Below are 12,842 nucleotides of genomic sequence, written 5' to 3' on the forward strand. Positions count from 1 at the left end.
ATGGTCCCTGTCTATACTGTGGAGACAGAAATAGAATCGAACCAGGAACCTTCTGATTACCAGACGACTGTTCTACCTCCTGAGCCCCTGAGCGCTTGCTGTTTCCCTTCGTGTTGTGCATGCGCCGCCATCTTGGGTCAATAGGAAGGAGGATGTAATTACAGAGGATGTCTCCCTCTGCTCCAGATCCACCCAGCGACCTACTGATGATTAAGAGAGAAGAGGCCCAGGACACACTAGACCCAACCATGGATATTTCCACTGGGCTGAAGGAGGAGCCCACAGACCATCAGGATATCAGTATGTTACTTTTCATTTTCTTGTCTTTATTTTCTCTTGTTGTCTTTCCTCTGTTGCAGCACAGTTGTCTGTCTCTATGTGTCCATAGCTTTCCCTCCTCTCATTCTTTCCATAAAGCCCCAATCTGTGATTTCCCTTTACCATAATAAAGTGAGGTATTTTAACATACATTCTTGAAGAGTCTGATAGATTGAAAATAAAATAATAAAATGTTTCATTACTCTTTATAAAGGGAATACCTTTGACTGTCTTGCACTAGCCGGTAGACCCTCCTGTATATGGCCGGTCCCTGGTCAAAGTTGGGAATAAATCCATAGGGAAATCTTTTGGTCCAGAGATTGAAGACTTTGCAACATAGATACAATATTCTTATGTCTCTAGATGTGTGAGGTTATGAATTTACCCTTGTGGATGCAACGGAATCCCGAGGCGAGGACTGTGAATTTCTGTCCCAGGAGAAGGAGTGGCCACTCGCGAGGAGAAAGTGAAGCTGACTATCAGCCCAGAGCCCCATGCAGTTCAGACACGGGACGATACTGCCACCTGGTGATAGTCGATCAGAATGTGGTTCCAATGTGTCGGGACGTGCCAAAATGATGCAGATCACTCTGGGCAAATCAAAGTAAAAAGATCAAACGATCCAAAAACAACTTTTTACATTTATGGCACTCAACGATCGGCACCCAGAAACGTAAAAAGCCTTTTATGGCACATAATGTGTTAAAAGACAAAGTGCCTTTAATTTGTATTTAGTTTAAACTCTGGATTATTAAAAACTAGTCCTGAATTATGTGGTTATTTTGTAGACTAATGTTTCATCCAATTTACAGAACATACATTGTGATATATATCGGTAAAGAGATATAAAATGTCCCATAGTGTGATATAAGGTTTGATCCATAAGGTGACACTTAAATCTGTCATAACCTGAGACTAAAGGGGCTTTAGTCCTGGACTAAATTCAACTGACCTTAACCATAGCCATGATGTAACCACTCCTGCTCCAGAAACTGGTGCTTGAAACAAAGTGTTTTGAGTCTAGAATTGTAGACTACTCTGGACTACACTGTGTTCTATAAAACCCAGCTACATACCATTTATTAACCTCTTACATGGAAATTAAAGCTGTATAAAATCACCAAATCTCTCCTTCCTCTGACACTCTTCTCCATCCAGATAGCTGTCCTATCAGGCCTGGGAAGAAACCACGAGGAAGAAGAAAAGGTCTCTGCTGTGACCAGTGTGCAAAAAGCTTCAGTTCAAAGATGAATCTCGATAAACACCAGCGCATTCACACAGGAGAGATGCCCTACTCCTGTGACCAGTGTGAGAAGAGCTTTAGTCAGCGAAGTGATCTGAAAACACACCAGAAAATTCACACAGGAGAGAAGCCCTACTCCTGTGACCAGTGTGGGAAGAGCTTTAGGCAACTGTCTAATCTGAAATCACACCAGAAAATTCACACAGGAGAGAAGCCCTACTCCTGTGACCAGTGTGGGAAGAGCTTTAGTCGACTGTCTCAACTGAAAAGACACCAGATAATTCACACAGGAGAAAAGCCCTACTCCTGTGACCAGTGTGGGATGAACTTTAGTAGTCAATCGTATCTGCGAAGACACGAGATAATTCACAGAGGAGAGAAGCCCTACTCCTGTGACCAGTGTGGGAAGAGCTTTGTTCAACTGTCTAATCTGAAAACACACCAGCTAATTCACAGAGGAGAGAAGCCCTACTCCTGTGACCAGTGTGGGATGAACTTTAGGTGTCAATCTGATCTGCAAAGACACCAGAGAATTCACACAGGAGAGAAGCCCTACTCCTGTGACCAGTGTGAGAAGAGCTTTAGTCGACTGTTTAGTCTTAAAATACACCAGATAATCCACACAGGAGGAAAGCCCTATTTCTGTCACCAGTGTGAGAAAAGCTTTAGTCGACTTGACTGTCTTAAATTACACCAGAGAATTCACACAGGAGAGAAGCCCTACTCATGTCACCAGTGTGAGCAGAGCTTTAGTCAATTGACTAATCTTAAATCGCACCAGAGAATTCACACAGGAGAAAAGCCCTACTTCTGTGACCAGTGTGAGAAGAGCTTTAGGCAACTGAGTAGTCTGCAAAAACACCAGATAATTCACACAGGAGAGAAGCCACATCATTGTGGTTTGTGTGATAAGAGATTCAGAACATTAGCATATTTGCGTAAACATGAGAAAATTCACTTGGGAGAGAAGATTCAGGGAAATGTCAAACCAGTCAATTCACCTGCACATTCTTAGGAGATAACCCCTACTGATACGACCAGTGTTAGAATAGTTACTCATAATGATGCTCCTGAAATATCAACGTCATTCACACAGGAGAGACACTATACCACTCGGGGGGGAAACTTCACATGAAAAATAGGTACCATTTTAACTAATGTAGCAGGAATTTAAAACCATCCAAACTGATAATACACAACACACCGGGAAGAAGGTCTACTATTGTGACCAGTGTTGAAAACACTTCAGTACATCATTACAGCCATCAGGCCATCAACAATCATAGTGGTAGTAATTTTTTTACTGTTTTGAAATGAAAAACTACTACCAAGAGCTTTTGACCTGCACAGAAGCCTCTGCGAGAGAGAAGCAGTACTAGCATAGACACAGTTTTCATTGACAACAACAACAGTTATGTTTCTGTTGCTCTGAGGAGTGAGACAGACGGTGTGGATGTTCCTGGGACAATATGTCATGGTGTAAGAGTGAACACACATTGTTCTAGTGTTTTAAATACTGGGATCATAGGAACTTTCTGACCTCAGTATGGGGTGACCAGCCAAAAGCCAAGATGGTTAACAAACACACTTTGTACACACTGGAGGGGGAAACCGCTTCTGTTATGGATTTTTATATTTTAATGTGGACACATGTGTGTTTTTTTTTTTAATCTAATGTCACACATATTGTCAACATTCCTAGTACTACACAAGTGTTTATTCTAGAGTAATGTTCCATGTATTGTCTTCATTGATATTCTATTCAAGGAATGGATGTTCCTTCTTATATACATTTATCATCTTTAGTGGTTTTTCTACCGTCTAACTGCTTGTGGGTTTATGGGAATTGCAGAGCAACCTGTTGCACAAGTAACTAACTGAGTAATGGCCGTACTATTGATGAAACAATCAAAACGTTATAGGGTTGGAATCAATTCACTTTAAATTTTATCAATAAAAAATCTAACAAATGGTTGTTTACTTTATCATAGAACATCCAGTCACATTTACTTGTCATTAGGTTGTATAGTAAAACCTTTTCATGATAGAACTTGTACAATATTTTAAATAAAATATACATCTTGAATTCAAGTGAATTGATCCAAACTTTTAAACATTCTCATTTGAATGTATGATATGCTAATAATATGGATGAATTGTAAGCGTCAAGATAAGTGTGACGGTGTGCATGATCTCTTAGAAGTAACTAACTCAGAAGTATGAAAATATTACATTTGAACCTACTTTGTATGAAAGGCTTCATCTAAGTGCAACAATGATATTTATTTTTAAAGTCTTCTGTTGCCGCGTATCATGGAACTGTTCAAATGTACAAGCACACCCTTCCCATTAAGTCTAGTTTTTTATTCTTGAAAAGCGCATGTGAACGCATTTTCTTTTTTATGTTTTGGCAACATATTGGCTAAATATGCCTCGTTTTGTATGTGTGTATACAGAAACCATTCCGTTGCTTTTGTTGATAATATTCATTAATTTCATTGATTTCAATTTCTAATAAATATGCATGATCTAGTTCAACAACATGTTCTTTTATTTTGATATTCCACGTTGAAATTACGCGATACATTAAGTGTGGGGTAGCCAAAAAAAAAATCCTAAATGAAATGGGGTCGAGGTATAAAAAAGTTTGAGAACCCCTGGTCTATACCATTACAGTAGCACACATACAGCTCCAGCATGGTGAGTGTCCCCAGTGGCCAGTTAGTGCCATGCTTCACCCATGCACTACAGGGGACATGTTCTGTTCCTGTTACTATATTTTCTCTGTTCTGTTACAATTATTTATTTCGCTATTTCTGCATACTGTGTGGTCCCTAGACAGTCTTGCAATAACATATGAATTATATTATATTGGGAATGACTGTAAACCTGAGACTCTTGGAGATCTTGTGGATCCATAGTAGCCATTTCAATGTATTGACCACTTTTTAAAAGTCTAAGTTGTAACAATAGGATTGTTCTATTTAAGTGCTGTTGCACGTAGGACGCTTTTAGAGGTGACACCGAGGGTTCGCTTAGGGTGGAACCAAGCTTATGTTGTAACCATAACAACTGTGAATAAAGTACAAGTAAGCAAGTCTGCTTTAACGCTTCATTGTGTACAGTCGGGACACGGACAGAACGCATTGAAACATGGTGACAGCTGGGTACAGATCGGGAAAGTAATTCGCGCGGTAGCGGGAGAAGTAAAGAGTTGAGCTAGCGAGCTGTCAGTGGCGAGCTGTCAGTGGCTAACACGGACTTCGGGGAGAAAACTCTTACTAGCTATCGGCGATGGAAGGGCTAAATGCGCTGAGACCTCCTGGTCTACTACTTTTGGACTCCAGCAACTTGGCGAAGGCATGGAAAAGTTGGAAGGAGGAGTTCACATTGTATACAGACCTTACCATGCCCGACGCTGAAGAGACAACAAAAGTCAAGCTATTTAAATATCTCGTCGGAGAAAAGGGCAGAGAACTATGGACAACTCTGCCGAGTCCGTCGGCGAAGACAACAGTGACGACTATTATCAAGCAATTTGACGAGTACTGCAATCCAAAGGTAAATGAAACAGTGGAAAGATACAGATTCTTTATCAGGAACCAAGGATTGGATGAAAACGTGGACAGCTATGTAACAGACTTAAGAATGCTTGCTAGTAGTTGCAACTTTGAGGACATTAGAGATTCCCTGATCAGAGATCGAATTGTATGTGGTACAAATAGCTCAGAACTGAGAGAGAGACTGCTCAGGGAGGATAGGCTGACTCTGGAAACATGCCTAAAAATATGTAGAGCGTATGAGCTGTCAAGGTCTAATAGCAGGACACTGCAACAAGGGCAGGCAGTGGAAGAGGTACATGCGCTAAAACAGTCAGAAGAGTGGAAAAAAGACAGCGAGGTTGACTGCATGTTTTGTGGGAAAACACATGAGAGGAACAAGAAGAAATGCCCAGCTTTTGGGAAAAAGTGTAAAAAGTGTGGGAGAGAAAATCACTTTGCGGCTAAATGCAAGTCAAAACAGGAGAGCAGCAAGAAAACTAGGAAAGTGCATGCAGTAGCAGAACAGCACAGTGATAGTGATTCTTATGAGGAAGACCTCTGCTGCATAACAGAAGTAAATAGAGAGGATGAAAATGTTAATCAGGTAAAAGACGGCCACAGGCAGGGCCAACAGCTTTTTGCAGGGATGATGTTGGGGGAAACGCTAGTTAACTTCCAAATAGACTGTGGGGCCACCTGTAATGTCATCCCTATACATTTGTTAAACCCTGACACACAGCTAGAACACACTGAGAAAGTGCTGGTGATGTATAATAAGACTAGGGTGATTCCTCTGGGTACATGTAAGGTTAGGATCAGAAACCCCAGAAACAACAAGCGTTACAGGCTAGAGTTTCAGGTGGTAGACCAGAGTAGCAGAATCCCTTTACTGGGCAGGAAAGACAGTGAGGCTATGAAGTTGATAAAGGTACAGTACGAAAATATCCTAGCTATAGACAGCATAGTGAGGAAAGAGCAGAGTCCAGTGACAGGGGGAGAAAGTGACAGTCACATGACAAGGGACAGAATAAATGCTGAGTTTGGGGATGTGTTCACCGGAGATGGATGCATGGAGGGGGAGTATAAAATAGAGATAGATGACAGAGTGCCGCCAGTGAAACTGCCAAAGCGCAGAGTGCCTGTAGCGATGATCATACCGATACAGGAGGAACTCAAGGATCTGGAGAGAAGAGGGATTATCACACCAGTGGAACGCAGCACTGACTGGATCAGCAGCATGATCTCATTAAGGAAGCCGAATGGGAAACTAAGGCTGTGCATAGACCCAAAACCTCTGAATCGGGCACTAAAGAGAAGTCACTATCCACTCCCGACTATAGATGACATCCTGCCGGAGATGTCAAAGGCAAAAGTATTCACAGTCTGCGACGTGAAGCACGGTTTCTGGCACGTCAAGCTAGAAGAGGAGTCAAGCTACCTGACCACATTCGCCACTCCATTTGGTCGCTACCGTTGGCTCCGGATGCCGATGGGAATAAGCCCAGCACCGGAGGTGTTCCAAAGAAAGCTCATGCAGGCCCTAGAGGGCCTACCAGGAGTCTACGTCATAGCAGATGATATGTTAATCACAGGGGAAGGAGCAACGCAGGAGGAGGCAGAAAAGGACCACGACAAGAAACTCCGAGGCTTTCTAACCAGATGCAGGGAGCGCAACATCAAGCTGAACGCGGATAAGTTCAAGCTTCGACAAAAAGAGGTGCCCTACATAGGTCATCTGCTCACGGCTAAGGGGCTGAGAATTGACCCGGAGAAAGTACGGGCGGTCAGAGAGATGCCGAAGCCAACAGATGTAAAAGGAGTACAAAGACTGGTTGGGATGGTCAACTACCTGGCGAAGTTCTTTGACCACCTGTCAGATGACTGCGAGATTCTTAGACAACTCACACGGAAGGAAAACATGTGGGAATGGGCAGATGTCCAAGAGGAAGCGTTTCAAAGGCTGAAAGACAAGATAGCCAAAGCACCAGTCCTACAGTATTACAACAGAGAAGAGGAGTTGACGCTACAATGTGATGCGTCCGACACAGGACTGGGGGCCGCCCTGACACAGAAAGGTAAGCCTGTAGCATTTAGTAGTAGGGCGCTCACGCCAACTGAAAAGGGCTATGCCCAAATAGAGAAAGAGTGTTTAGCCATAGTGTTTGGTATGGAAAAGTTCCATCAATATACATATGGTAGACCGGTGACCGTGCAAAGCGACCACAAGCCTCTAGAAAATATCCACTGCAAGCCACTGCTTAGTGCACCGAAGAGATTACAAAGGATGCTACTCAGACTGCAGCACTATGATATTAGTGTGACATATGTGCCAGGAAGGGATATGTTGCTTGCAGACACGTTGAGTAGAGCATACTTACCAGAGAGCACTAAGGGAGACAGTGAGACAGAGGTAGAGACGGTAAACATGGTTAGCTATTTACCCATCTCAGCAGAGAGGCTGAGCGCTATCAGAGCTGCAACAAAGGATGACCTAAAGTTACAGAGTGTGGCAAATAGAATACTGTCAGGGTGGCCCAAGAGGAAAAGAGACTTGCCAAGTGACATCAGGCACTACTATTCGTTCCAGGAGGAAATGAGTTTCCAGGACGGCATCGTTTTCCGAGGAGAAAGAGCCGTGATACCAGATGCACTCAGGGGTGACATCACGTACAGGATCCACTCCTCGCATCTGGGAGTAGAAGGATGTCTGAGGCGAGCGAGGGAGTGTGTATACTGGCAGGGGATGAACGAGGAGCTAAAGACCTTCATCGCTAAATGTGGTATATGCAGGTCAGTGGACCCAAGGCAACAGAGGGAGACACTACACCCACATGACATGGCCAGCAGACCCTGGGCCAAGGTAGGGACAGACCTTTTCTCGTTCCATAACAAAGACTACCTGATCACTGTAGACTACTTCTCTAACTTTTGGGAGGTTGACTATCTGTCTGACACTAAGAGCAACACAGTAATCAGAAAACTCAAGGCCCACTTTGCCAGGCAAGGGATACCTGATGTCGTTATGTCTGATAACGGGCCACAGTATGCATCACAAGAGTTTCAACACTTCAGTCAGAAGTGGGGGTTTGAACACAGGACATCTTCGCCGGGATACCCACAGAGTAACGGGAAGGCGGAGTCGGCGGTAAAGACAGCCAAGGGCCTGATGCTGAAGGCTGCAGCGGCGAGAGAGGATCCGTACCTGGCTATGTTGGACCATCGTAACACGCCGAGCCAGGGCCTCAACACAAGTCCAGCACAGAGACTCCTAAGCAGGAGGACCAGAACCCTGCTTCCTACAAAAGACACTCTGCTGGAGCCAGAGGTAACGGACAATGACCAGGGACTGAAACGCAACAGACAGAGACAGGAAAAATACTACAATCGCACAGCAAAGGACATGGACACTCTGAAAAGAGGAGACAGTGTGAGAGTACAGCCTGGTGACACACACAGGACTTGGAGAGTGGCAAAGGTGATCCAACCAGTGAGCCACAGATCATATGAGGTGGAGTTAGAGTCGGGAGGTGTTCTGAGAAGAAATCGTCGCCACCTCAGACACGATCACGCCACTATAGACACACCAGGTACAATCACACCTGCGTCACCAGTGACAGAGAAGGCCGGCCCGCCAGTCAACCCGGTAGGGAGCCAAGGTACGGTCACTACCAGGTCTGGTCGACAGGTTGTCAGGCCTCAATACCTGAAGGACTATACTTCGTGATTAGAGAATGGACTGGAGAGAGAAAAAAAAAAGAAGAAAAAAAGAGTGAAATGGGTTATGTGTGCACAGTCATGTTTTGAGCGGTTGAGTGGGGAGGGGTACTAATGAGCCATTTACACAGTGTTGTTGTTTGGATCTGGTGTAAGTAAGTAAGTAGAACACAGGTTAAGTAGCTGTAAGTTAAATATCGAGATTGTATATATATCTGTACTTGGAAAAAGAAAAAGAAAGATGTAACAATAGGATTGTTCTATTTAAGTGCTGTTGCACGTAGGACGCTTTTAGAGGTGACACCGAGGGTTCGCTTAGGGTGGAACCAAGCTTATGTTGTAACCATAACAACTGTGAATAAAGTACAAGTAAGCAAGTCTGCTTTAACCCTTCATTGTGTACAGTCGGGACACGGACAGAACGCATTGAAACATAAGTATTTATTTGTCATCAGATTAACAGGCATGTGATGGGTGACCCACAGGAACACATGCACTGAGTCGCTGACTAAATGTTCTCTGCACCTCCCATCCCGTCGTCCTTCCCACCAAGAAGTTTGCGCAGATTGATGAACCTAGATCTCTGAACAATCCAGAGAGACTCCGTGGGCAATCTGCGCATGCGGAGTTGGGGAGTAGGTGCAAAAAAGTTACTATAGCTCGGCAGAGAAAGTGCTGATCGACTTGGGATTGGTCTCTCTGTGTTCAGGAGACTCGGGTGTATAAAAGTATATTGGATAATGTCTCCAGCACCCCCACAGCCGTAGCTACAACCACTTAATGTCAAGGCTCTCATCCACATTCATTCATTTTCTCCCCCAGCTCTCTCTCCCATGATTTCAGAATACCGGAAGTGTTGCCCCCCAAACGATGTCACACCACCACCACAAACTCATCATTTGATTGGACAGATGTGTCCGGTAGTATTATTTGAAAATATATATATTCATTTTAAATGGCCAGTGTGAGATCTAAAAAGCTATGCAGTAGACTAGAGGATTAGATTAGATTACATTAAATTAAAATGTATTGTCATGATGCAGCACAAGTACAGTACAATAAAAAAAAATAAGCTTGGAATCCAACCAGGGTGCAAATGTAACAGTAAAGTGCAATAGTAATATACAATGTAGGCTACAGGTGATTAAACGGGGTATAATATATATAAATAAGTACTACTGGGTGTAGTGCAAATCAGATGTATGTACATGTCGTGTATGTTGTCTAATTACACAACTACATAATATAAGAATTACGGAGATGGAGATAGCGTTGAACCCATGGCTTTAATGACGTACCCCCAACCTGGCAGTACATTCATATGACCTGTGCGTAACGTAAGCACGCATGACAAGAGGGGCATATATAGACTAACATTAAGTAGTCCCTGTACTAACTCCATACATTACAGTACAGAATTAATATTTATATGTACAGTGATACAGGTATGAAGACGGTATGGTGTTAGTCATACTGGCCAGCAGTGTAACAAGTGGGTAAGGGATATGGAGGGAGGGACAGCGTGTGTGTGAAACACTCTGCACATTAGACAGTGACACATATACGTCAGTGGTGGCGCTCCTAAAGGGACATTTCGCCACTCCACAGACTGCACTCCTCCGTCGAGTTGTGTTCCGACGGAGGCATCAACGTACTGGCGAGTCAATAACGCAGTACGTCGCGGACCTACGGGGCTTGGCTAGCTCATGCAAATTTGGGGCATTACAGGATGAAATGGTGAGAGACCAACTCATATTGAACACTGACAGTTATAAAATCAGGGAAAGACTACTGTTGGAAAATGACGAGCTGACATTAGCAGTAGCTATTAGCAGTGCAGGTGGAATCTGCTATGAACTGTGCAGCTAGTTTGTCTACCTCTCCCAGCCCCCAACACACACGTGCCAGTAGAGGCATGCAAGCACGCTCAGCTCAAGGGTGTCCCTCCTCAACGTGAGTGCAGACGACGGCAGGGACAATATATTGTTAGCCTCCCAGTCACGTGACCGCTCACGCCAGCCGTGCGGGAATTGTGGCTCCCTTTCACACAACTCCAGAGCCCAGACCTGCCCTGCCCGTGGCAAAGCCTGCTCCAACTGCGGGAGGCTAAACCACTTCCACAAGGTCTGCAGGTCAGCCCCAGATAGCGCTTCCAAGCCACCGACCACTATCATCCATAATGTCAGCTCAGGACGAGTGCCATTCAAAACATGTTCATTGGTGGTTGGTGACATCACACTGCCCCTCCTCCTCGACACTGGAGCCACAGTGTCTCTATTGAATTGGGCGACATACTCTCAATTCTTCTCCCACAAACCACTGGGCCCGCCCACCACCACCCTGCGAGGCTACGCCGACTCCAAGATTGACATTGTTGGCTCCCTCCAGCTGCCGGTAAGGTACGGAGAAAAGACACTGCCTGCCTTCAATTTCAACATCGCACGTCGAGGGACCAACCTCCTCGGCCTCGACCTCTTCAGTGGCCTCGGTTTCTCTCTGCTGGACACCACAGGCTCAGAGATCCACACCGTCACCGCTGTCTCCTGGCAGCAACAGTGGCCTGCACTGTTCAACGGTGTGGGCTGCCTCCAGGTCTTTGCTCACCAGCCCCTGCTAGACCAAAAAGTGACTCCGGTCATCCAGCCCCTTCGCCGCTCCCCCCTGGCTCTCCGTGAGAACATCGCCACGAGTTACAGAAGATGCTGAACGACGACATCATCGAACAGGTGAACGCGTCACCCTGGATCTTGGTGGTAGCAAAGAAGAAGTTAGGGGGGCTGCGACTCTGCATGGACATGAGAGCGGTAAACAAGGCCATTGTCCCTGATAAATACCCCCTGCCAACCACAGAGGAGCTCACCGCCCAGTTCCACGGGTCCAAGGTGTTCTCTAAGCTGGACCTTCGTCAGGGGTACCTCCAGGTGCCACTACACCCAGAGAGCCGCAACCTCACCGCGTTCATCACCCACAGGGGGCTCTTCCGTTACAAACGCATGGCTTTTGGCTTAAGCTCCGCCCCCAGCTGCTTCCAAAAGATCATGGCCTCCGTCTTCGCCGGGATCCCTGGGGTGGCCATCTACCTCGATGACATCGTGGTGCACGGGGCCAACGCCGAGAGTCACGACGCGAGCCTCCACAGTGTCTTAAGTGCGATGGCGAAGCACCACCTCACACTCAACGGCGAGAAGTGTGTCTTTGCCACCACGACCATTGACTTTGTTGGGTTCCGCCTCTCGGCTGACGGCATGTACCCGCTCCAGTCAAACACAGAGGCCATACACAGTGTCCCAGAGCCCACCTCAGCGGCCCAGGTGGCCTCTTTCCTGGGCATGATGGCGTACTACCTCTGCTTCCTGCCACACTACTCCGACACAACTGCACCGCTGCGGAAGCTGTTGAAGCAGGACGAGCCCTGGCTCTGGACGCCTGCCTGCTCGAATGCTGTGCGCCTCCTCAAGTCCCAGCTCACCTCATCACCAGTCCTGGCATTTTTCGACCTAGACAGCACCACCCTCGTCACGTGTGATGCCTCCGCCGCAGCCGTTGGCGCGGTACTGTCACAGCTGCACGGGGGTGTGGAGAGGCCGGTCGTTTTCACTTCACGGGCCCTTAGCCCCACAGAACAGAGGTACTCAGTGGGGGAGCGAGAGGCCCTGGCCTGCATCTGGGCATGTGAGCGCTGGCATATGTACCTCTACGGCCGCTCATTCACGCTTAGGACGGACCACCAGGCTCTCACTACCCTCCTCGCCACGTCGGGCACTGGCCACAAACCGATCCGCCTCCACCGCTGGGCTGACCGCCTGCAGCAGTACAACTTCGGTTTGCAGTTCACACCGGGCCGGGACAACGTAGTAGCTGACCTACTGTCACGTGCCATCCCCAGTCCCCCCACGGCCCCGCCCTCGACTCCCGATCGGGATCAGGCTGAGCATGACCTGGTCCAGCTCCTCCACACTCCCCTCCAAGAGACAGTGTCGCTGCAGGAGCTCCAGGACGCCTCGTCTGCTGACCCCGTCCTCTCT

The sequence above is a fragment of the Notolepis coatsorum genome (assembly GCF_963971535.1).
Source record: "Notolepis coatsorum genome assembly, chromosome: 7".
In the NCBI taxonomy this organism is placed as follows: domain Eukaryota; kingdom Metazoa; phylum Chordata; class Actinopteri; order Aulopiformes; family Paralepididae; genus Notolepis; species Notolepis coatsorum.